We start from the raw sequence: 25,208 nt of genomic DNA on the forward strand, positions 1-25,208 counted from the left end.
TTTTTCTTTTGGTTTTTAATCAAGACTATATTTATGTAGTCAGGACAGTGAAGCAAGAAGTTATGCTATGTAACCCATGTAGTTCAAAATTAAGAGAGGAGAATGAAAAATCTTTAAACCAATAAATTTTAAAAACCAAAAAAACAACCATCACAAAGCCAGATGCACACACACACACATCTGGAGGTAGAGTAAGTATAACCAGTCCCATAGTCCTTCATAGTGTAAAATTGCAGGAACATAAAGAGTTATATACCTAATGATGATTGAAGCTTTAGAAAAAATCCAATTATTTTGATTTCTTTAATTTAAGAAAATAGTAAAAAATACATTTTAGAAAGATGTTCGTATGACTAATTACTAAAGATAAAATTTATAGGCTTTAAATAAAGGCATCCTGCCTCTGCCCTGTATAGTTTTGTCCAGGTCATCAGTAAACTGTCATTTAGTTGACAATGGTTTAGCTTTGTCACCATGCTCTCATCAAAAAGGCCCTAAGATTTATCAATGCCTAAAGTATGTCACTAGTTAAACTTGCTTACAAGAACTGAAAAGGGCTTCTGACCACAAAGACTGAACTGTTGAGTGCAAAACCAAGTGACACTGGGGCATCATGTGCAAAAAATGTACCTGAAAAAAAGGGCCCAGTACAACAGAAGCATGATTATGCTTCCCCAAAAGAATTTAATATCTCCATGCCACAGCCTATAAATACAGAGGTCTCCTTTCCAATCAGGGAGAGGGAGCCATTAGAGCATGAGCTCCCCCTTCTCCATTCCTTGATCAAAGAATAAAGCTCCTACTCTGCTGAGCTCATTCTTGTTATACTGGTGTGACCAGCCCTGGGCAGAAGGACCTTCATTTGGGCCCTGGACTTTCAATAGCATCAGATTCATCTATCTCTCTTCTTGAGATACTCTTGCATTTTTCATAAAATTCTCCTTGTTATCATTTTGTCTTACTGAACCCTCTTTCAACTCCCACCACCCCGTAGAAGATCCTCCACTTTGACCACTCAATATCAAAGGAAGTAGGGTGAGTGACCTAGGCTATTCCCTATATATGATCTCCCAAGGAAATTGCTCATATTACCAGTCTTTAGGTGATGATAATTCACTTTTTTTTTTTTACCTCAAGGACGGGCCATTTTTTTTACTTAGAATTTAATCTGTACTGTATATTTACGGTTTCATGTCTGAGGCCCTGACAAACTTCCCAGCTTATTCCATGCATTCTTCCTCTTACTAGAGTTATTCTTTCTCTTCCTAGAACAGAATAAAATGCTCTTTCTCATGTCAAATGTTGTACTGACTTTACATTCTTCCATCAACATGCTTCCTGGGATCTTTCTATGGCAAACCAACTAGTCTAAATCGTCCCCTCACAGAAGTGATTTCCCTGCCAGCCCTGTGCAACCACAGGTGATCTCTATCACAGCACACTGTTTATTTCTATGCAGCCTGCATACATGCACATAGAGTCACAAACACACAACATCTACAATTATGTAATGTATTGTTTTACTGCATAAAAATGTTAAGATCCATGTACAGGTACATTAACCTATACACTTTCCATTTTGTCACTGATGCCTATCTAACAATAGCTATTAAATATATACTTACTACATAAATGAATGATTGAAAGATTTCATGACTCTCTAACTGAAGAAAGGTGTGGCCCTTAGTGGAGAGACAGAAAATACTTAGTAACTAAATTGACTTTTTAGGGAAAGGATTAGTCTGGTTTATAGTATAATGGATTTTCCATTAATTGAGAAAATATATTAAAATTTCTTGAAGAAGTGTTTGAAATCACACCAAAAACTTAATAAAAATGAGGGCCAGCAATATATGTTTGAAATTATTTATATAAAGTGATATTTGAAATACTAAAAGTAGCTGAGATTATCAAGAGATAAAATACAGAGAAGAACGAGTTCCATGCCTGGGAAACTCATTTAGAAGGAATTGTAATTTGAAGAGGAATCACGAAAGCAGAGAAGGAAGAAGATAGAATTAGCAATAAATTTTAAAAAATTTACTTAGTTATTGTTCAAGTGCAGTTTTCTGTCTTTAACTCCCATCCCAGCCCACCAACCCAATGCTCCCCACCTCCCTCCCATTTCCTCCCTGCCTTAGTTTTGTCCATGTGCCCTTTATACTTGTTCCTGTGAATCATTCCCTTTTTCCCCTGAAATTCTCTCCCCTCTGATTTTTATGGAAGTGGTATTTGTTACTTTGCCCACAGTTAAATCTACCAATCAGTAACTTTTAATACCACTTTTTTAGTGTTAGATAGTAAATTTAAAAACTCTGTTATATCACCTATTCTATTTTTCTCATTCTCCATCTGTTCTACTTCGTATACCATATTTTATATGACTTTCAATTCACTAATCTTTTTTAGCTCTTTCATATCTAGTCTATATTAATTAGGTTAATATACATAAAACACTTAAAATTATGATGGGCAATAGTAAGTACAGCACACATTTTTGTGTTACTATCATTGTTTTTGTTTAACATTTTTTATTGAGTACCTTTTTAATTTAAGTGTCTGAAATTCATACCAGTGGGCTTTCTCCCTGATTTTTTCCATATTGGATCTTGTTAATTTTTTATATTGGATGTAGTTTCTTAATTTTCTGGTTTTATGTTATGTCCCCTTTTACTTATTTCAACATTTTAATCATACTTATTCTAAAGCACTTGAAGACTGCTTTAATTTCATTAGATTATAGGTGAAGACAGCTCACAGTGGCCCAGTATCAATTCTCACCTTTCTTTTACTGATAAAGTCACTAAATTGAACAGAAACATGACTATTCATGTTTCCAGAAGTAATATATCTCAGCTTTACTGCCAGTTAGGAATAGCCATATAACTGAGTTTCTGCCAACAGGAAGATATGAATGGTGGTATACATTTCTCAAATCTGGATACTACATGTAGTGAGGATTCAGTTTTTATAAATCAGGTAAACACAAACACCTAAGTGAATGGTAGAAACACAAATGAAAGGAAATCGGATCTTTGAATGACCATGTGGAATGGAGACCACACCAAACTGGAATACTAGCTTGTTACATGAAAGAGAAATACATTTTTATAATTTTAAATTACTGTATTTTGGATATTTTTACTATAGTAACTTTACCTTTACCATACTAAAGTGGGATTTTTTTTACCTGAACAAGAGATTCCTTAGAAATATGTAAAATATATGGTGTTGATATAGAAGACAAGCCATGGAAGTTAAAGGAGAAACAGCAGGTTGTAAAAGCTGGTCATTCCTGTCATGCTGTGGACATAACTGATTACAATGTTGCTTCCAGTGACTTGGAAGTCAAAACACATACCTAGTGAAAGTCTGTATGTAGCTCTAAAGGGAAATTATTAGAAAGCCAGAAATTTTTTTGGTTGTACCTTACTTTTCTTACTAAATATTCTACAACATAGGTAAACTTGGTCAAATGTGGAGGGGAAACTGGATTAAATGATTTCCTAAATCTTTGCAGTAACTCAGAATTGGAGGACCAAACTACTCCTGTTCCTCTATATATTAGGACCTAGTCAAAGGCCTTCTCAAAGGCCTTCTATTAAGACTAGTCAGCCAAATAAAGGGACCCGGATATTGTTTCCCAAACACACATTATTTTACAATAGCCAAAGTGGGAAGGTAGCAGAACGAAGAAGAAAACGAAGGATAAACCAAGAAGAAGCAAGAGTAAATTATGATCATCTTAAGAAATTTTACTGTTGATGAAGCAACAGGCCTGGCTGTCCAAGGCCTGTGAATATTCCATCCCAAAGCCGACTTCCCTCAAGTATTCTCTAGTAGGAAAGAGCCTCTCAGAACCACAGAGCCCCAGTGGACAGTGATCCAGTGTCAGCCACTGAGTCACAAGCGGGAAGGAAGCTGGGAATCTCCGTGAGTGTATGGCAGAATTATCTTGCTAGCACGGGATTTAAAATGCTGCCGTATTAGATTTTGTTTATGGCAGAAACTCAGGCTTTATCTCTCCAACTACACTAGGTTTCAACTGCCATAACCTGTTCACTCTGTGCACTTCCTTAGCATTTTACTTTCTGAAATGATTTATCATTTGTCTCTTTACTCCCTGCTTGCAGAAACTATTTTCAGGCAGTGTCAGGCAAGTCTAAGCCTAAAGAGCCTTGATTATGGATGGTTGCATGGATAGTCAATGATTATACATCATTTTTTTTCATTTGTTTCCTAGTGCAAACATTTTGCATCATATAGGTAATACAGTCTCAGATTCCATGACTGTATATAGGCTCAGGTTTGAAACATTCTCTATTTTAATATATATTAGATGTACACTATTGGGGAAAAAACTTATAATTCTGGCCTATGGTTAACAAAGCCTTTTTCCAACTGTTTTTTAATGGGGGGAGCCACTCTCAATTTTCTATTCATCTTGTACTTGCATGCATTATGTTTCTAGAGCTAGCATGTATGAATGGCCATGTCACCCCTCTGAGATGTGTGGCTGCAACTGCTGCTTACCAGTTTGCCTGTGTTTATTCTTAGTTTCTGGACTGTGAGAAAAGTCACCTTTCACTTCCATATCTTAAAATATTCCATTTAGCACTTTTATATGTTTGGAGTGAGAGGGGACATTTTCTTTCTGCTCAGTATACTTTCCTGTCAAGGAGCTGAGAAAAAAGCATAAAATTAAAGCACAGAAAATAGTTCCAGATGTTCGAAGTCTTTTAAAGAAATCTAAATGAGTAAAGAGAAGATAAGAATAAAATGCTATATTAGACAAGATAACTATCAAGAATTTTGAGAATATTAACAAGCTACCCTATCCAGTGTGGCTCAGTTGGTTGGAGCATCACCCCGTATGCCAAAAAGTCAAGTGTTTTATTCCTGGTTAGGGCACATACATAGGTTTTGGGTTGGTCCCCAGAGAGGGTGCTAATGAGGAGCAGCCTATTGATGTTTCTTACACCAGTGTTTCGCTCCTTCTCTTTCCTCCTCCCTTTCCCTCTAAAATCAATAAGCATGTCCTTCAGTGAGGATTAAAAAAAGAATATGAACAAGGCATGAGACCAATGGCAGGATGGATAAAAGAAAACTCAAACCCTAATCACAGCTTGATGAAACTTTAATGCATCAAAAATAAAGATGAAATGCTAAAAGGTATTAGAGAGTAGGTAAATTACCATAAAGAAATGAGAAACTGATGATATTAGAAACAATAGATGCAAGATGACATATGAAATACTCTCTCCAAAGTGCTAAACTTCATGAGTCATGACTACTTTTCAAAAGTGAAGGTGAAATAAATATGCCTTTAAGCATACAAAAATGCATAAAATTTATCAACCACAGACTTTAGCCATAAGAAATATAAAGAATGCATTCCTTCAAAGAAATTTAAGAAAACAGCCTAGGGGAAAATAGTGGATAGAGGAATAAATAATTTAAAATTATTTAAATTAAGTTTATTTGCCCTGACTGGTGTGGCTCAGTGGATTGAGTGTCATCTTGTAAACCAAAAGGTCAGATGTGAAAGAACAGTTTTTTTTAGTGATTTATTATTTATTTATTTAAAATATATTTGATTGATTGTGCTATTACATTTGTCCCATTTTCCTTCCTTCACTTCCTTCCACCCTGCACACCCCCTCTCACCCACATCCCCCCCTTACCAGGTAGTTCATGTCCATGTGTCATACATGTAAGTTCTTTGGCTTATACATGACCCATACTATTCTTACCCTCCCCCTGTCTATTTTCTACCTACCATCAATTCTGCTTATTCTCTGTACCTCTTCTCCCTCTCTCTCCCTCTTTCTCCCCTGTTCATAACCCAAGTGATCTCCATTTCTGTAGTTCTGTTCCTGTTCTAGATGTTTGCTTAGTTTGTTCTAGTTTTTGTTTTAGGTGTGGTTGTTAATAATTGTGAGTTTGCTGTCATTTTACTGTATATAATTTTTATCCTTTTTTTCTTAGATAAGTCACTTTAACATTGCTTATACTAAGGGCTTGGTAATGATGAAATCCTTTAACTTGACCTTATCTGAGAAGCACTTTATCTGTCCTTCCATTATAAATAAAAGCTTTGCTGGATAGAGCAATCTTGGATGTAGGTCCTTGCCTTTCATGACTTGGGATTCTTCTTTCCAGCCCCTTCTTGCCTGTAAGATCTCTTTTGAGAAGTCAACTGAAAGTTTTCTGGGCACTCCTTTGTAGGTAACTGTCTCCATTTCTCTTGCTGCTTTTAAGATTCTCTCATCTATAATATTGGGTAATGTAATTATGATATGCCTTGATGTGTTCCTCGTTGGGTCCAACTTCTTTGGGACTCTCTGAGCTTCCTGGACTTCCTGGAAGTCTATTCCCTTCTCCAGATTGGGGAAGTTGTCCTCTATTATTTGCTCAAATAACTTTTCCATTTGTTGCTCTTTCTCTTCTTCTGGTATCCCTATAATTCAGATTTTGGAACATGTAAAGATGTGCTGGATGTTCCAAAGCCTCTCCTCATTTTTCTGAACTTGTTTCTTCATTCTTTTCTGATTGGATGTTTCTTTCTTCTTTCTGGTTCACTCCATTAATTTGAGTCCCAGTTTCTTTCCCATCACTATTGGTCCCCTGTGCATTTCCCTTCATTTCACTTAGTGTCGCCTTCACTTTTTCCTCTAATTTTCAACCATACTCAACCAATTCTGTGAGCATCCTGATTAGCAGTGCTTTGAGTTGTGCATCTGATAGTTGTCTATCTCTTCGTCCTTAGTTGTATTTTTTCTGGTGCTTTGGTCTGTTCTTTCAGGCCATTTTTTTTGTCTTGACCCACCTGTTTTATAGTGAGGGGTGGAGCCTTAGGTATTTACCAGGGAGGGGCAACTCAGCCACTGAGTTGTGAGGCTATATGTGGGGAAGTGTTTCAAGAGGTAACAATGGCACTTGCTCTGCCCTCTGCCAGATTTCAGTCACTTCCCCCACTTCTCACAAGCAAACCGGGCCCTTCTGGTGCTGATTCCCTTGTGGGTGGGTCTGGGTACATTCTAGGACCCTATGAGTCTCTCCAACAAACTTTCTTGGGAGGCTGGGAGTTTCTCCTGCTGCTGTCTCAACCCCCACAAGTGTTTTCAATCAGTAGTTTGAGGCTTTATGTCCCTGTTCCGGGGTCCTGGGTTGTGTTGTCTGTCCCGGTACCCAATTTCACCTCATTTATCAGCGTGTGAATGTGAGACCGCCCAATCTGCCAGCTGTTTTGTGCACCATACCCCACTCCACAATCCACCTCCTCACTGGGTCCACCATCCATGGCTTTGCCTGGAGCCCTCTCCACCCTGGCTGCCCATCTCCACCCCTCCTACCAGTCTGAATGAGTGTGTCTTCCTTAACTTCTTGATCGTCAGACTTCCGTACAGTTCGATTTTCTTTCAGTTCTGGGCATTTTTTGTTTTTAAATTATTGTCCTTCTTTTGGTTGTGCAAAGGAGGCACAATGTGTCTACCTACGCCTCTATCTTGGACAGAAGTCTCAGGATAGTTTTAATTAGATAAAAATCTGTTAAGATTCCTGCATTGTTTGTAAAAATGGAGAGACTGGTTAGCTTATAATTAATAATCAGTAAAAATTAATTTATATCTTATACTATGTAAAATCTTCCACATAAAAATGAAAATATAGAAATAATAAAAGATATGTAGTTATCTATCCTGAATTCACATGGTCCATCTCTGCCATAGATTTCATTCAGCTATCTGTTACACATTGATACTTGACTTCATCTTTCAAAAAGAACTATATTATTTTAATATTTTGGATTTTTAAATAATTATATGATATAATAACCAGGTTATAGGTGTTCTTGCTTTAAAGATCTGAATAAGAATCCATATGACAATAGTCATAAGGCCTTGAGCTAAAAGCATGACTCATCAGATCTGTCCTGTTATAAGACAAATAAGTATGCCTGTCTTTAAGTTTTCAAGAATCTTTCTAATATCATATGACAATTGTCATTGAAATTCAGAATCTTATTTCAAAAGCTATTACTGAACAAGAATAAAACTTTTGACTTTAAGATCTCAAGGTGTAAAGCCAAAAGCCTACTATTTGTCTCTCTGTGAAAATAATAGGCAAGAAAGTAGATATCATTTTATTGAAAATTGTGGATTTTTATCTGAAGTAGGATTTCCGCAATGCCTATCATTTAATGTACTTTGGTTTGTGCTAATTCAACATGATGAACCTCTTTGAGACTGTGATTATGTCAGTAAGAGCATGGAAAAATCAAATCAGACCATAAAATTCAGCCCATTCAATTTATATTAAAAGAGAAAAATCTGCTAAGTAAGGTTTTCTTTTGCATGTTTCATTGTGTTGAGGCTTTAAAGTTTTTGGAGGAGGTAATTGGTGAAGTTCTTAAAGAAGCTCCTTGAATATAATTGAAAAAATATGAAGTAATTTAGTATTTGAGTCAATTCTGATAAAATTCAATTTGTAAATAAAATGGAGGAAACATAACCAGATATTCTTAGACTCTTAAAGCCTATGTAGTGATGGAGAAAACTGATTACTTTTTGGTTTATGAAAAGATAGTATATAGATCATTGATTGACCTTGAGAAATCATACAAACTTGTCTGCTGAGAGGTTGAAAATTATTTATTTTCAACACATGCCAACATCAATATATTTTTGATGTTTGATTATATCATGTGTTTTATATTTTGTTTTGCCCTCACCAAAGATGTTTCCTTGAAAAACTTAAAACTATTTATGTAGTACCTGTCTAATATATATTAAGAAATTTTGGAAGCCAAAACATAGTGTGGGAATTAATTTCTCTGCAGGTGCCCAACAAAAGCCTAATGTGGCTATTGTTCGAGATACATTGCTAATGCTGAATCTACCAGTCAATAATGGTGTTGAGAATAAGATATAGGTCTCCTGAAAGGAAAAATTTTAACTACTAAACCAAAGAGAATTCTTAAGTGCTCTGTGGTTAGTCATTACCCTCTTATTTGTCAGTATTTTGAAATAGTATCTCCTAAGATGAATATTCACATAATAAAAATATATGTATGACAATTTCAAGCGAATTATCCTATAAGATTTTGCTTCTTTTTTCAAAAGAGTGTGTAACTTGCTAGAAAGTTAGTTACATGAGAGAAAATATTAAAAAATTTATTTTCATACACTTGATGAAGCATTCCACCAATGTTAAAACTATATAGTAAGCAGAGTCACAATAAATAAAAGATGGATATTTTTAAAGTAACAGAACCATTTCACCCAAAGGATTCATTTAAGGTAATTAGTACTTTTATGCATACTCTGTAAGTCAGACTGTTGTGGCAATCAAATTCTCAAATTCTATAGGAAAAATAATTTCCACATGTTTTAATACTTACTCTTCTTCTAGATCTATAAATCCCCCTCAAAATTATTGTTTACAAATTATGAATAAACTAATTAAGACAAAAAGTTTGACATTTTTCAGCAATATCTTATTTTTACTTATTTTTATTTCTATTTTATTGTTTATGATATTCCAGCTTTTCCCCTCATTTCCCACTTCCACCTACCCCACACTTTCCTCTCCCTCAGTCAGTCTCCATATTGTTGGCAATGTCCACGGATCATGGATAAATGTTCTTCAGTTAATCCCATTACCATATTTCATCCAGTCCTCCCCTCATCCCTCCTCTGGCAGCTGTCAGTCTGTTTCATGTATCTATATTTCTGATTCTATTTTGCTTGTTAGTTTATTGTGTTCATTACATTCCACATATAATTGAGAGTATGTGGTATTTGTTCTTCACTGCCTTGCTTATTTCATTTAGCAAAATATTTCCATGTTCATCCATGCTGTCACAAAAGGTAAGAGTTTCTTCTTCTTCTTCTTCTTCTTCTTCTTCTTCTTCTTCTTCTTCTTCTTCTTCTTCTTCTTCTTCTTCTTCTTCTTCTTCTTCTTCTTCTACTGCTGAGCAGTATTCCACTGTGTAAATGTACCACAGCATTTTTATCCACTCATCTAGCACTTAGGCTGTTTTCAGATTTTGGCTATTGTAAATAGTGTTGCTATGAACATAGTGGGATATGTGTGTGTGTGTGTGTGTGTGTGTGTGTGTGATTTATTTATTTATTTATTTATTTATTTAGTATTGATGTTTCGGGATTCTTAGGATATATTTCCAGAAGTGGAATCATTGGATTAAAAGGGAGTTCCATTTTTAATTTTTTGTGTGTACTTTATCTTGTTTTCCATGGTCCACTTAGTTTACTTTTATCTTAAAATTTTCATCTGAGTTGTCAACATACTCAATTCTACAGGTTTATTTTGAGATGATATGTTTATGCATTCTTCCTGTAATTTGATATGGCTTATACATGCACATGTAATATGAGAATGCATAAAAAATAAAAATGAGAATCAAGTAAATGAGGATAAAATAAGAAGAAAGATTTACAACACAATATTTTATTCAGTTCCTAAAAGTCAACATAAAATTCAGTTCTCTGATCACCGGAAGCCAAAAAGAGAAAAAAGAAAACGAACAGTCACAAGATTCACTTTCAGTAAAACAAAAATATACCAGTGACTCATGAGAGGTAAAGCTTTTTTCTTGGAATGGAAAATTAAAGGAATGCAACCTATGGCTTTCCATAAAGATGACATGGTAAAAACTTCAACATATGCTCAGCAAAATCCTTATAAAGAGAATTATACAACTATGAATCTACAGCATGTCTCAATTTTTCTAGGTCTCCTTGTACTGATAAGTAGACTTGGCCCATGATAACTCAGTTAAATAGTAATGCCACTTGATATTTGCAAAGACACTATTTAATTAATATATTATTTTAACTATTATTTTGAAGAAACCAAGTTACCAACTATACACATGCACATGCAATATACACATGCAATAGATATTAGATATTAAATAGATAGATATAGATAACTATAGACATAGATACCCATAGATAGATATCTATGGATACAGATATAGATATAGATGTAGATATAAACATGTATATATAGAATATAATATTCTAAATCAGATGCTAGAATTACATTACATATTTTTAAAATATTTTATTTATTTATTTTTATACAGAAGGGGAGGGAGGGAGAAGGAGAGGGAGAAAAACATCAATGCATGGTTGCCTCTCATGCTCCCCCTACTGGGGACCTCGTCCACACCCCAGGCATGTGCCCTAACTGGTAATCAAACTGATGACCCTTTAGTTCACAGGTTGATAACTCAATCCACTGAGCCACACCAGCCAGTGACTTACGAAATAATTTTTGACAAAAAAAACAATTTTTATGTTGCTTTAATTATTGGGAAAGTTGGCATTAAAGATTTCATTCCCCCACATACAATTATTAAAATATAAAGTCATTAAGTAAATGAGTGTAAATTTTATTCCTCTGTATTCCTACTAGTTATTTTAAGAATACAAGTAATGGTAATTTCCATTAATCCTATGACATTTACTTAAAGCCAAATTTATATAAATTGGGAATACTTAGTCAATTTATATAAAATTAAATGAGCCTTTGTATGATTTGCATGTAATTACAAAATTGACAACTTGAGAAATGAATAAAATGTATGTCTTTCAGACACAGTAATGAAAACTTCCAAGCCCCAAAGATGCCCATGTCCTAATTCTTGTAACCTATGAATTTCTTAAATTAATGTCTAGGAGGAATTTAGGTGGCATATGGAACTAAATTTGTGATCAACTGACTTTCATAAGGAGAGTATTTTGGATTATCCACATGGGCTCAATGGCAAACACAAGGGGACTTCAAGTGGGAGAAGGAGGCAGAAGTGATCTGAATAATGCTATACAAGATCATGGAGAAAGACAGTCATGAGCCAAGAACTGTGGACAGCCTATAGAAGCTGGGCAGACAAGGAAACATATTCTGCCGCAGGCCAGAAAGAAGTGCAACCCTGCTGATGCCTTGGATTAGTCCTGTGAGATCCTTGTTGGATTTCCAAACTATAGAAGTGTAAGATAGTAAAATTTTCTTTGTTAAGCCACCACATTTGTGGTAATTTGTTACACCAGCATTGGAAAACATACAATATGCTATGTAAAATGTTATGCTTGGTCTGCAGTTTTAATATTCATCTATGTTATGAAGCTCTCCATGAATGACAATATACCTTCTCTGCATGGGTGGTGTAGCTGGTAAACCCCACAGATAGTGTCATTTCACACCTAAATTAACAACTTTTTACATCAGTTTCCTCAATTTTAGTGGTTTCAGAACCAGCTTTTGCAATTGATCTCCAACTGTTCTGTGAAAATTAAACAATAATGTACATTGGTCATTCTATCATGATATTTAAATAATTCCCTTTGAACCTCTGAATACCTAAAAACTGGTTTTTCAGAAAAGTCTGAAGATCTTCTGTAGGTTCCAGGGAGATAACAATTTTCACGTCTGAAATGTTTATGGGTTTTAGAGTTCTTGATTTAATGTTAATTGATAACTCAAACAACAGAAGATCTTTTTTTTAGACATAAAAAAAGAATAATATTTTAGGATCTTAATTCACTAGAGAAATATATTTCAGTGAAACATTGTGAGTATTTGGGTCCTAACCTTACTGTTACCTGGCACATGTGTATTAATGTTTGCCCCTACTTATTTTTTAAATGAAATGATAATTTCACTTTTTTCTGATTATTTCCATATGCATTTGTAAAAATAATTGAGTGATTAGGTCTAAATAATGTGTCATTACGTGGTAAAACTACAAAAACTCTAAAGACACTTCTTATCTGCATGTGCCACTATTAATCTTAAAATTTGCATGATAAAGATAATTATAATTAAATGAAAAATGTATCACACTTTTGCATGATGATTGCAGTAAGAAAACAATCAAGCCAAAACAAATCTGACAAAGACAGAACATTAACAGTAAGGGGACAGAAAGGGTGAGGGGATAATTATCTATTCACAGATAAATAAACAGCAAATGAACAGATGGAAAAAAAGTCCAGCAAACAAGCCAACAAAGCTGAAGTCCCAGAGATGTGCTCTGCCTCCATGGAGACAAATTATCATAACTTTTCTCTGAGATCCAAATGAAGGCATGATTTAATCTGTGAAGTTGTTTTTTATTCAGACAACTTTAGAAAAGACTTTCCCCTCCTTTTTTAATCTATCCTGGTGAACAAAGGAACTGAGTTATTTAGAATTTTTCCAACATTAAACTTAGAAAAATTTATTCTTCACTTAAATGGATGTGAATATGATTTCAGATTCAGTCTTTGGAGAGAGCAAAGTAAGAACAACCTATCATATTTAAAGTTGATTAGAATTGATAAATACAATGATTCTAATCAAGCAAAAATAATTTCAAATGTAAAATTACAAACAGCTTTTTCAAGTGCCAATGATGCTGCTTTTAAGTAACAATCCATTTATAAGACCAAGAATTTACATTCTGAAGGGGATAATTATGCCCCTTTCCCTTATTCACAGTGATGGAAATAGCTGTTTCTCAGGCAAGAAACCTCTTCCTGTCCTTGAAGATACAACTTATTAATTAAGCCCTGACAACTCCACTGTTGTATCCATGGAGCCACCCCTCTTTCCTATAACTGTGATTATCTTCACTCATCCTCAACTCTTCTTGCCTGATTTATTTTAATAAATTCTGAGTAGCTTATTGTCTCTATTTTATTCCCATGCAATCAGATTTTCACACTTAATTTTAGAATAATCTTTCAAATAGACATATCTGAGTGCTTATTCTCCTGCTGCAGTCCAGCAATGGGTCCCATTGCCTTCAGCTTCTAGTCCAAACATGGCGGCTTATCCATACAAAACCCTACGTCAAGTAACTCCTTCCTATGTTTCCTTTCTATACACCCCAGCCTTCCTCCACTCACACTTGTATTCCTACAGTGTCACATTTTTAGCACATTCATTCATTCAATATCTACAGAACACATTCTCTAAAAACTCCATATCTTTCATACGCTCTTTAGTCTGCAGTTTGTGTTGTCCATTTTGTCTATCTGACAAGTTCTCTTTCATTTTTTAAAATCTGAGTTGAAGCATCATCTCCTTTGCGAATATTTTCCTATACTCATTCTTGATGCCAGACAGAGTGTTCATACTAATCTATGAATGCACTTAGATTTCAAGATAGAGATGAAAGTGTAGAACCTTGTTTGCCAAGTTTCACAACTGCGTGCTTTTACAAATCATACTACACACATTTGTTGGGGCCAGCTGAGCCTGCACTCTCTCACCTGTGCTGTAAACTACCTGTCAGACCGAGCCATTGCAGCAGGCATGTGTTTAACACAGGGTCTTGCTCAAAACTTTCTACTTTAAATTGTAGAAAGGAGCCCATGAAATCCTTATTCATGATGGGTTAATGGGCCAAAAAACCTCCATCCTGCAAATTAGAATTGTGACTTACTTACTGTGCCTTTAATATCCTCACCTATAACATGAGAGTATTAATAGTGATGTATCAGTTTCACTGTGACAATTAGGTAACAAATGGAAAATAACTGACATATTGTATGTATTTACTAAATGGTCCCTGACTAACCCTACCTATCTCACATGGCTTTATCAAATAAAAAATGTGTCTGAGGCCTTTTAAATTGTTAAGTAATATATTAGTAGCTATTATTTTCTGATATAATGTATTATTTCTCATGCAAAATCATACTAGCATGTGTGAATGAATTCCTGTCATTAATATATATAGTGTTGTGGGCTACAGATCAAGGGAGTCATCAGACAATACTGGTGCATATTCTTGTGATGTAGATTGCAAAAATTTTCATGCATATTTATATTAAAATACACACACACACATATATATAGACTGATTTTTTAGGGGGAGATAATAAACAAATGGAATTTTTCCTTCATTACCAGATGCCTTAGGATAAGAATTTATTCTCTCTTATTCTAAATAGACTATTTGTGTGAGAAGTTTAAAATGGTTATCCAAAATATTATGAAGTGGACAAATGGCACACAGTTTGAAAGGTTGCCTCAATACTTCAGTTCTTTGATTCATAGATTAGAAAAATACAAAAGGGAAACTTCTGAAAGCTTACATCATGAAAGAGGAAGTTGATTTTCTACACCACACTTAATCTTGTTCACTTTCTTATAATTTATATTCCAAGAGCCTGCAAGGTTTTATTTATTCTCATCCTCAAGGGCATAGAGTTAGCAGTCTCCAAGATGCAGAAGTGGGTCAAACTAAGAAAGAGAAAATAAATCACAGTTCAAGGTCTAGGAAGACCATGGCTCTGTGTCTTCAGAAGAGTAGAAAGTTTTACAAAACATCTGGCTGAAAGGTGTAGGCAAATATTATGAAATGTTGTGCAACTTTAATACTCAAATTATATATAGCTTCTAGAGGCCTCTGAAAGGTGATGTTGTTATTAGAAGGGGGTTCTGTGATATAAGGTAATAGCATAGAAATCCCATGGGACATATGCCATTTTCTATTTAGAATAAAACAGACAAGAGGCAGTGGCTTACATCAGAATAGATGTTGTTTGAGAACAAATGTAAAAGTATCTTCCACATTTACTTTAATTTTATTTATTTTTGAATAAGCAGGCCTGTCACATTATTCAAAGTCTGAAGAAGATTCGGTGAAATCTTTCTGCCATGCATGTGCTCCAACCACTCATTCCCTGTCTGAGGAAGGTGAAGTGCCAATTTCTTGCACACTCCTCTGGAGATTATGCTTACATAAGTAAATCTACTTCTATTGTTTCTATCCCTCCTATTTTACACAAAAGTATTATTTCAAAATACTGTTCTGATCTTTGCTTTCTTCATTTGGCAAGAGCCATTCCATAATATAACAAAAAGTGTTTCCGAGTCAGGAATATACAATAATTTATTTGGCTAGTAAATGGAGTACTTGTGTGTTTTCTCTTAAACCTTTCTTTTTTCACTTTTTAAGAAAATATTAAGTTTATTGGGGTGACATTGGTTAATAAAATTATATAGATTTCAGTGTGCAATTCTATGATCCATCATCTATATATTGTATTGTTTGTTTACTACCTGAAGTCTCCTCTGTCACCATATGTTTGTCCCCCTCTACCCTTTACTACCTTCTCCTCATCCTCCTTTCTCTCCAGTAACCACCATAGTGTTGTCTGTGCCAATGAGTTTTTGTTTGTTTTTCTTGTTTGTTCAGTTATTGATTTCAATTATATAGCTTGCATACGAGTGAAATCATATGGTTCTTGACTTTTTCTATCGGACTTATTTCACATAATATTCTCAAGATCCAACCATGCTGTTACCAATGGCAATATTTCATCTTTTTTTGTCTTGTCTTGTTGTTCTATTACAGTTGTCCCAATTTTCCCTCATTACTCTCTACTGCCCACCCACCCTCCCCCACTCCCACAGTCAATCCCCACCCTGTTGTCCATGTCCATAGATCACTCACATGTTTTTTGTCTAGACCCTTCTCTTCTTTCCTTCATTATCCTCTTTTTCCTTTCCCTCTGGTCACCGTCATTCTGTTCCTTGTTTCCATGCTTCTGCTTCTATTTTGCTCCTTTGTTTGTTTTGTTGACTAGATTCTACTTATGGGTGAGATCATATTGTACTTTGCCTTTCACTGCTTATTTTACTTAGCATAATGCTCTCCAGTTCTATCTATGCTGTCATGAAGGGTAGGAGCTCCTTCTTTCTTTCTGCTGTGTGGTTTTCCATTGTGTAAGTGTAGCATAGTTTTTGATCCACTCATTTACCAATGGGCACCTGGGCTGTTTCCAGTACAGCCTCTTGTAAATAATGGTACTATGAACATAGTGGTGTATAAGTCCTTTTGAATTGCTGTTTCAGGATTCTTAGGATATAAGCCCAGCTGTGGAATCACTGTATCAAAAGGCAGTTCCATGTTTAATTTCTTGAGGAAATTCCATACTGTTTTCCACAGTGATTCATGTTTTCTTATGGTTGAGTAATATTCCATTGTATGTGTACACCACATATTCTTTATCCAGTCATCTATTGAAGGACACTTTGGTTGCTTCCATATCTTGGCCACCATGTATAATGCTACAAGGAACATAGGGGTATATATAGCTTTACAAATAAATGTTTTCAAATATTGTAGTGTAGATGGCCAGATGATGGATTGCTGGGTCATATGGTAACTCTATTCTTAATTTTTCAAGGAACCCTTATTTCACCTCAATGTGCCCAATCTTGTTGGATGTTGGAAGTTAACACAGGGTCGGGCTGTGCTTGGATGGGAGGTCTCCAACATTTCAACTCATATATCCTCAAAAGAGAAGGAGTAGCAATTTGCTAATTTGTTAATTTTTCCAGGAAGTCTGGCTCTATACTGCAGGCACAATGACATCATCTATTTTCCAATGTCTAGGTTAGGGGAGAAGATAGGATGCCACACTTCCTCCTCTAAACTTGTTATAGGAGGAATAGTGCTACTAATATGCACTGGTCCTCTTATTCATCCTTATACTCATTCACAGAGTAATTAAGCTCCTTGAGGTGGTTGATTGTGGCTCCCCCAGACAAAAATGAACTCTTATATGAATTATTATATTTTGTCTTTGCTTCCTACAGAAGATAGAGTAATACAGTTTCATAGACTGTACTATGTCATTTTTCTTGAAAATATGTAATCGGTTTCATTTTGAGATGCAGAAAATTACAGGAACATCTCCAAGATGGTATTTACATTTTAACATTTAAGTGATCTCATAACAAATACTGATTTTCCTTACCTTATGAATCAAATCCTAGTTCACAACTTTCAAAAAATTCAAAGGTTATATCACTCACCTACATAAATATAAACCTTCTAGTAAACCTTTTTAAATATGGCTTTTTGGAGAGACCATTTATTCTTGATTATTTATTAGAGTATCCTTAAGTTTCCTGGTTATCAGTAAAGAGTTATATGTTTTAAGGAAAATAGAAGCTACATGTAAATTATGAATGTAGAACTTCAATAATTATAGCTAATCATTTAGCTTATCATTTTCTATATGCCACACTATACTTTAATTTTTGTAACTTTGAAAAAGCCCTAGGCAGTGCTATTATTATTTTCATTTTACAAATAGATTTTCTCAGAATCACACAATTAATAAATATTATTGGCAGAATTCAGACTTAAATAAAGAATTGTCAATTGCAAAATTCTGCTTTTGACCCCAAGCTATCATTTTTCTCTAATTTTTATAAATGCTTCACTTACTAATATTTTAATTTGGCTAATCAAAGTTATTATTAATACAAAGTGCAAATAATTATACTATTGCTTTTATGGAAATGTGTATTTCAAACACCGGCATTTCCGGTTATGTGGTATAGGAATTAATTTAAGCAAATATTAGCAGAGGGTAAGGCAAGTTGCTGAATTTTCAGGAGGAGGTATGAAGATCACTGTCATGACCAATAATTATAAGAGTTCATTACTGACCTGCTGTCAGGTCTTCTGTCCAAGTGTGCAGTCCAATAATCAATCAACACCTAATGCTTATCACCTAATGCTTATACCCTCTTTTTGTAGTAGGATTATAGAAACTATTAACCATGGGATTTGGGTGAATTTCTTTAATATATTTGTGAAAAATATTATAAAAGTCAGAGTAATGTTTAACTGGGAGTAATTTTTAAAAATATGTCATATTAGGGAAAAAGATGGGGTGTAAACAAAGACAGAGTCCTGAAAAAGCATTAGGTTAGCAAATAATAAGCCTGGACTTGGGCCCATCACTAGCCTACACAGGGCCCTCAGTTGAATTAGAAACATTCTCTCATTGCCATCTTCCTCTCAACCTCCTGCTACCACTGGCACTTGAAGCCCTACAAGTACCTTATAAGTGGATGGTGCTTTTGTGTCCCTTTATCCAGATGATGCAGAACTGAGCCTTAGTGCACAGCCTGGTTAATATTCAGGGTCTCCTATGTATTATACAATCTATGCAACTGAACATACTGACCTGACCTGAATCAAATTTTAACTCGCTGCTTACAGGGTACATGATCTAGGGTGAGGCAGTAAGTATCTCTCACCCTCAATTTACTCATCTGTAAAATAAGTAGTTGGATTCTTTGATTCCCAAGGCTCCTTCTAGCTTAACTTCTGTGAGTCACAAAGCATTTTGAAACCCAGATAAATTAAATGGGTGTTTACAGTATATCTACAATCAACCCGGACAATATCAAGGAGCAAAGAAAAACAAATATATTTGTTGGAAAGATACAAATTAAATGTGAAAAATGATGTTCCTTTTATGGTGAATTTACATAAGACTTAAAAATATGTGTGTATATACAGAGTATGCACATAATAAATTATGAGTATTTTATTAGGTGTTCTTAATAATTTAAACAGATAATTTATTACATTTAACAATCAGATGTGAAGCAGTATGTATGAAAGAGTTAAGAAAAGATTGCAAAGGAAGTTATTGTCACAAGAGATACAGAGCTTTGTCTTTAAAGGAAAAAAAGGGGATTTGGAGGTAAAGAAATAAAGGCTCATTTCTGGAAATTAAAACCTAGGCCAAGATAAAATGTAAATAAATGTTAAGGAAAGTCATGAAGTTCAATATGCAACACACCGTAGAGTGAGAGATGTTTACTATAGGAGGGAGCCAAGGCTGAGACTGGCTGGGTTAGGGACTTGGGGTACATCTATGAAAAGTAGTTAGATATGGAGACTATGACAGAAGATTTCATAAACAGCTTTCTCAGACAGAGTTAACTAATTACATAATTCCTCCTTCTTGCTCATGCTCTACTCTTAAAGTATCAGTTTTATCATCCCTGGGAGCTGTGAAGTATGTCGGAGGACAGAAGGAAGATGGAGAGCAAAAAAGGTAATTCTTAAACTAATTCACATTTAGCATCAGTGACTTTGTCAACTTTCTGAGGTATTTTGAAAGAGGAACATTTTAATCAAGGGATGGCTTCATGTGTTGTGGAATTTCAGCCTCCAGTGTTGGTTATGGTAAGACCGCTAACACATTTAAGAAAAATATCTTAGGCAAAGCCACTCATTGCACTGTCCAGTTGACTACCTGCCATGCTCAGGTGAAAAACTGACTCAATAATCTTTATGTACCAATAGCAAATTATTTGTGTATCTGCAAAGTGAAGATTTAAGAATGTAATTTAATTAATAAGTACAAGTTAACTTTGTTAGAAATCCAGTGATGATATTGTCATTTTTATGTTTAACCTCCTTATATGAATTCTAGGCGGCTGTCAACAGGGAGGATTACTTGGCTTTAGAGGAGACTCTGAGCTCTGTTATTTGCATTTTGAAAACTTTCACATTCATTAAGGTGGCCTCACAGTCTCCAGTAATTTAAATCCTGCATATTCTATTTATGTGTCAAACTCCTACTGTTTTAGAAGAATTTCAAGCACAGTTGTGACAGGTGGCCATGTAAATTCAAACAAGCTGTGGTAGTTTTCAGGTCAAACAATGAAGACTTAACTCTCTTAGAGTTTCCTTTGACACAGATGTTGCTTAGTTTTTTATTGCTTAAGATTTACCTGTGGAAACAATTTTTATTAATTTTCTACAAAGGTACCTTGAGGCCATAGCAACAGGGATGGTTAAATCTTTACTTCTCACTGTCAAAACTGATAGCCTATAAAATATCAAGTTTTTTAAAATGTTATTTTGAAGTGACATTCAAGCACATCTTCTCTACTATGCAGTTAAGAACTTAATAGAGTAGACAGGGCTAGCTGGTACTTGCCTAGTCACCCTGGATTCTGAAGGATGTGTGTCCATTGGCACGTGGAAGAGTTGGAATTTAAACCAGTGTCAACTAGAATGTCCTTTATATCCTTAGCAACAATTTTATTTGAAAAATTCTTTTCAAATAAACATTTGAAATTTTTAAATTTAAAGATTTAAAACATTTAATTTAAATTTAATCTAAACAAAGAACATTTAAATTTTAAAAAGACAAACTGAGTTTAACCATGTTTGTTTATGGGTAGAATTGGTATTCCAAGAAAGGAAATATTATTTTATTCCATTCCAGTTTATTGGAATGAAATAAACAGGTAGTTTATTTGTTGAAGAGGTAAGTGACAATTTTTCCTACAAGCGTATTTTAAAAAGTAGGGGTAGAGTTACTTTTGAGGGCAGGTAAGAATTAGAGTAGTCCACTTTAAGTATACATTACAAAAATATTAATTATGATAGATAGTGAATATATCAATTACCTGAGTAGTAGTAATCATTTCAAAATTTATGTGTATATCAAAACACCATGATGAAGAAAACACACCATGTTGTATAACTTGAGTATATAAATATTTGTCAATCATACTTCCATAAGGCTTAGAAAAAACTAAATAAATACAATTAAATTAATTAAAAAATTAAAGTAACATAAATAAATGATTTAGGGTAACCACCTCATTTGGTTTTCCCAAGATTCTCCAGTTTTAGAACTAGAACTACCACATGCAGGAACCCTGCGTCCCAAGCATTCTGAGAAGGTTAATTACCCATTCCTTTTTTCCTTTCTTTGCCCTGCTTTTACTTATTTTAATAAATAAACTTCTTAACACTCTATCCAATGCAAACTCCATTTTAGTCAATTGGTAAGAAACTATTTGATCAAACCGGGTTTGTTTTTGAACACCTGCATTCGGAATTGGTTGAGAGTCTACTGTGATACCCATTTGCTAAGACCCCTTGAAATACCAGTTCAAAGAGATGTTAGCCTTTCTCAAATACAATGTGGAAACTATTTTCTATTCTGATAAGCTCAAACTTAAATGTACAAATGAATGATTTAGAACATAAACTGATGTGTCTTTGAGAAGATAACTGCCAAATTGCTATACTAGATGGCAAGCTAGAAGGCTGCTTAACAAGAAACTGCTGTGAGTCCTTCTGAGTCTACGTATCAGAACTTTAAAAGATGAAAGCGTCTAAAGACAACCTTTCTGAACCTGTAATAGGAAAGCCTTATTACCAGAATATGTGTGCTCCTTTTTTCATTCTGCGTTTGAGGAAGGGTGTTCTGAAGATGGTGAGGAAATTGCTCTCTGTCAGTAGACTAAGGTATATACAACCTTCCTAAATCCTATCTCCAGGTTGAAGTTGACAGGGGAATCTGTGGAAAAGTTCCATTTTATCTGGGGAGCTGAAACAATTCAAGAGAATATAATAGCTTTCAGTATGAATTTACAGCACAGCAGCAGTCTGAGATAGATAACTTGGTAGGGGTCCAGTAGGTTCAGTTATTCAGAATATCTAGGGTGTTAGAAAACTATGAGCAAGATAAGCACAGATGTTGTGTCTTAGGTGACTTATGCTGACAGAATTTGCTTTTTTATTTCCAGTGTTGAATTAGAAAAAGGGCATTTATGACAGGGTGGAAAAATATCAAAATAGCTCCAGAGTCAATAAACTTGAAAGCTTTCGTTTTAGACTTGGCTTTTATAGTGCATAAGAAGGCATGGTTTCTTTGAAGATTAATATGCCATATTCATGCTCCAGGGAGATGTTTTTACATATGTAAAGCAAATGTTTCCATGCAAACAAATCTAGGGGACCAAATTCTCTTCACATTGTTTTAAGTAGATAAAAAAATCAACAAAAGCATTTATTCAGGGCTGCTATTCTTTGCTATAGACTTTTGATTTAAACTGTTGGGCTCTAAAATGAGCTATTCTAAGCAGATAATTGCCAAGACTATGAGAAACATTCCTTCTTACCCCCCAAAGTGTACATATTTAGTGACTTGAATTGAGTAACAAGACTGAAAACAGACCTCAATTTTGCTTATTCAAGCCCCTTAGCTCCTTCCTCTTTTTAAAGATTTCTACAAAATCAGCTCTCAAAAGAACTGTTCTGACAGTTGCTTTGATGTAAGTAAGTGCACTATGGGTCTTGAGTAAAGTCACAGATTTCATTTGTAGAAAATGGTTGGGATGGGTCAGTATTTACCATGGAATTCACTCCAGAGGGTGTTTCCCCTTACTTACTCCTCAGTATTAGTTTGTTTTCTATAATATTTTACTGATTCCAGAAGGAAATTATGTAAAAATAATATTAATTAAATGTCTCATTGTTTTTTATATAATTATTGTTCAAGCACAGTTTTCTGTCTTTTACTCCCATCCCAGCCCACCCCCAGTGCTCCCCACCTCCCTCCCATTTCCACCCCTGTTAGTTTTTGTACATGTGTCCTTTATACTTGTTCCTGTGAATTCTACAATGTCTCATTGTTAATCAATGATTTACTGAAAAAACCTCTAAAGGGAATGACAAGTTTGAGAATTTTTGTTATTAGAATTGGCTGAAGAGGAAAATAACAGGGAGAAGTTGTATAATTTTCTTTAGGTACATGTTTTTTTCCTTAATTATGGTACTGGCATTTATTATATTTCACATACATATTAATTTAATTTTCTAAGAAACTCTGTATAATCTCTTACAGTTTGAAATTGTGAAGAGGTGATACTGAGGACTGCAACCAAAGACCCTGCATAGCATTTCATCTTAGCTATGGATAATGATTCAGAAAAGTTATAATGGCAGTATTAATGATTTATAACCATAAGCATGGAAGATATCCTGAGGAATATGAGGAGTCTGAAGTTGAGAGGAAAATGAAAAGCAGCATTCAGCTGACTTTAAACAAATATACCGAAGAATGTTACACTCACTTTATCCCCTCACATGAGAAGTCTCATTGATTAGTGATTTATTTTTTGAACTATGTGAGCAAATATTTGGCCATCCATCTGTCAGAAATATTATAGAGGACACCACAATGGACCAGCAGAGTTTTCATATGTTTGACAGCAGCCTATGACAACAAATTGAGACAGCACAACAAAACTGATCCTATCGACAGGATAACATGAGTCAAAGATATACAGATATTGAGAAATTCAGAAACTGGGGCATAGAAAAAATAAACACCAGAATTTCCTAGAAATGTCAGGATTCTGTGTATAATTGTTAAAAATACATATATTAGTATATAAAGTTAACTAATTATTTTATAGATTTGGCTATACCCAGAACTTTTAATGCCATTTTGTAAATAATTTGTTATTTCTGTTTTTTTTCCTCTGAATAAGGGCATTTAAAAAATTGACAATGATTTTCCCTTTTCAAAAATTTCTGTAAAGAAATTTCAGGGAAATGGGGACTTTTTTAGAAATGCATATGAATAAAATGACTTAAGTGTATATACAAAAATCCAAAGTAACTTAAAGACATTAAAAAACCCATGAAATTGTCCAGAATTGTATTTAGGGCAAAAATTATAGATTATATATATATATTCATTCAAAATTTCCAAAATTACACATCTTTGTGTTATTTAGAATATTCTATAATTTAAATAAATGTCTTTGTCAAATTTCCCTAACTTTGAAAAAAATCTAACACATAATAGCTTAGTAATAGAAGAAATTGCTAGGAACAAATATCACATGAACAAAGATGTAAAACTTTAGAACAAAATATTAATCAATCAAATCTAAGCATTTATGAAAATCCTAAGTTAAAAAACAGAAAGGAGAGTTGACACATGGATTTGATTATCATTTGTAGTCTCTCTTCACAAGGTCCCCACTCTGATATAAAGAAAGAATAATGAGAGAAAGAAGGGACTACTACCCTCTGCAACAACATGGATGGAACTGGAAAGCATTATGCTGAGTGAAATAAGCCAGGCATTGAAAGACAAATACCATATGATCTCACCTTTAACAGGAAGCTAAACAACAAAACAGACAGGCAAGCAAAATAAAAATAAATACACTGAAATAGAGAACAAGGGGACAATGACCAGAGGGGAGAGGGGAGGGAATTTAAGGGGAAAAAATGGGAGGGATATAGAGGAACAAGTATAAAGGACACAGGGACAATAACTAAGGGAGGTAGAAATGGGAGGGAGGTGGGGTGCATGGGGGAGGGGTGGGCTGGAATGGGAGAAATAAACAGAAAACTGTACTTGAAAAATAACTAAATAAAAAAATTCAAAAATGTTCTTAAAAAAAGAATAATGAATGTAGTATTTTATCTTATCTGAGGCTTGAGTTCCAAACCTTAATTGAGGCCATGGGTCCTGAAAACATCTCTGAAACCCTTCTTTTATTAGGTCAATGTAGCTTAGTTATCTTCAAACCAAACTCAATAAAGATAT

General features: G+C 34.5%; 1 long non-coding RNA gene across 3 annotated transcripts in view; it reads left to right on the top strand.

The window, feature by feature from the left end:
* Window positions 1-24,860, top strand: part of LOC119062309 (uncharacterized) — a 55,736-nt gene extending 30,876 nt beyond the window's left edge. For all 3 annotated transcript variants that reach the window (XR_008391685.1, XR_008391684.1, XR_008391683.1), the window contains 2 exons: window positions 19,820-19,889; window positions 23,487-24,860. This is a non-coding gene — a long non-coding RNA (uncharacterized LOC119062309). The remainder of the gene's footprint in view (window positions 1-19,819; window positions 19,890-23,486) is intronic.
* Window positions 24,861-25,208: the final 348 nt, after the last annotated feature.

The sequence above is a fragment of the Artibeus jamaicensis genome, unplaced genomic scaffold (genome assembly GCF_021234435.1).
Source record: "Artibeus jamaicensis isolate MK-2021 breed Jamaican fruit bat unplaced genomic scaffold, CSHL_Jam_final contig_415, whole genome shotgun sequence".
NCBI lineage: Eukaryota > Metazoa > Chordata > Mammalia > Chiroptera > Phyllostomidae > Artibeus > Artibeus jamaicensis.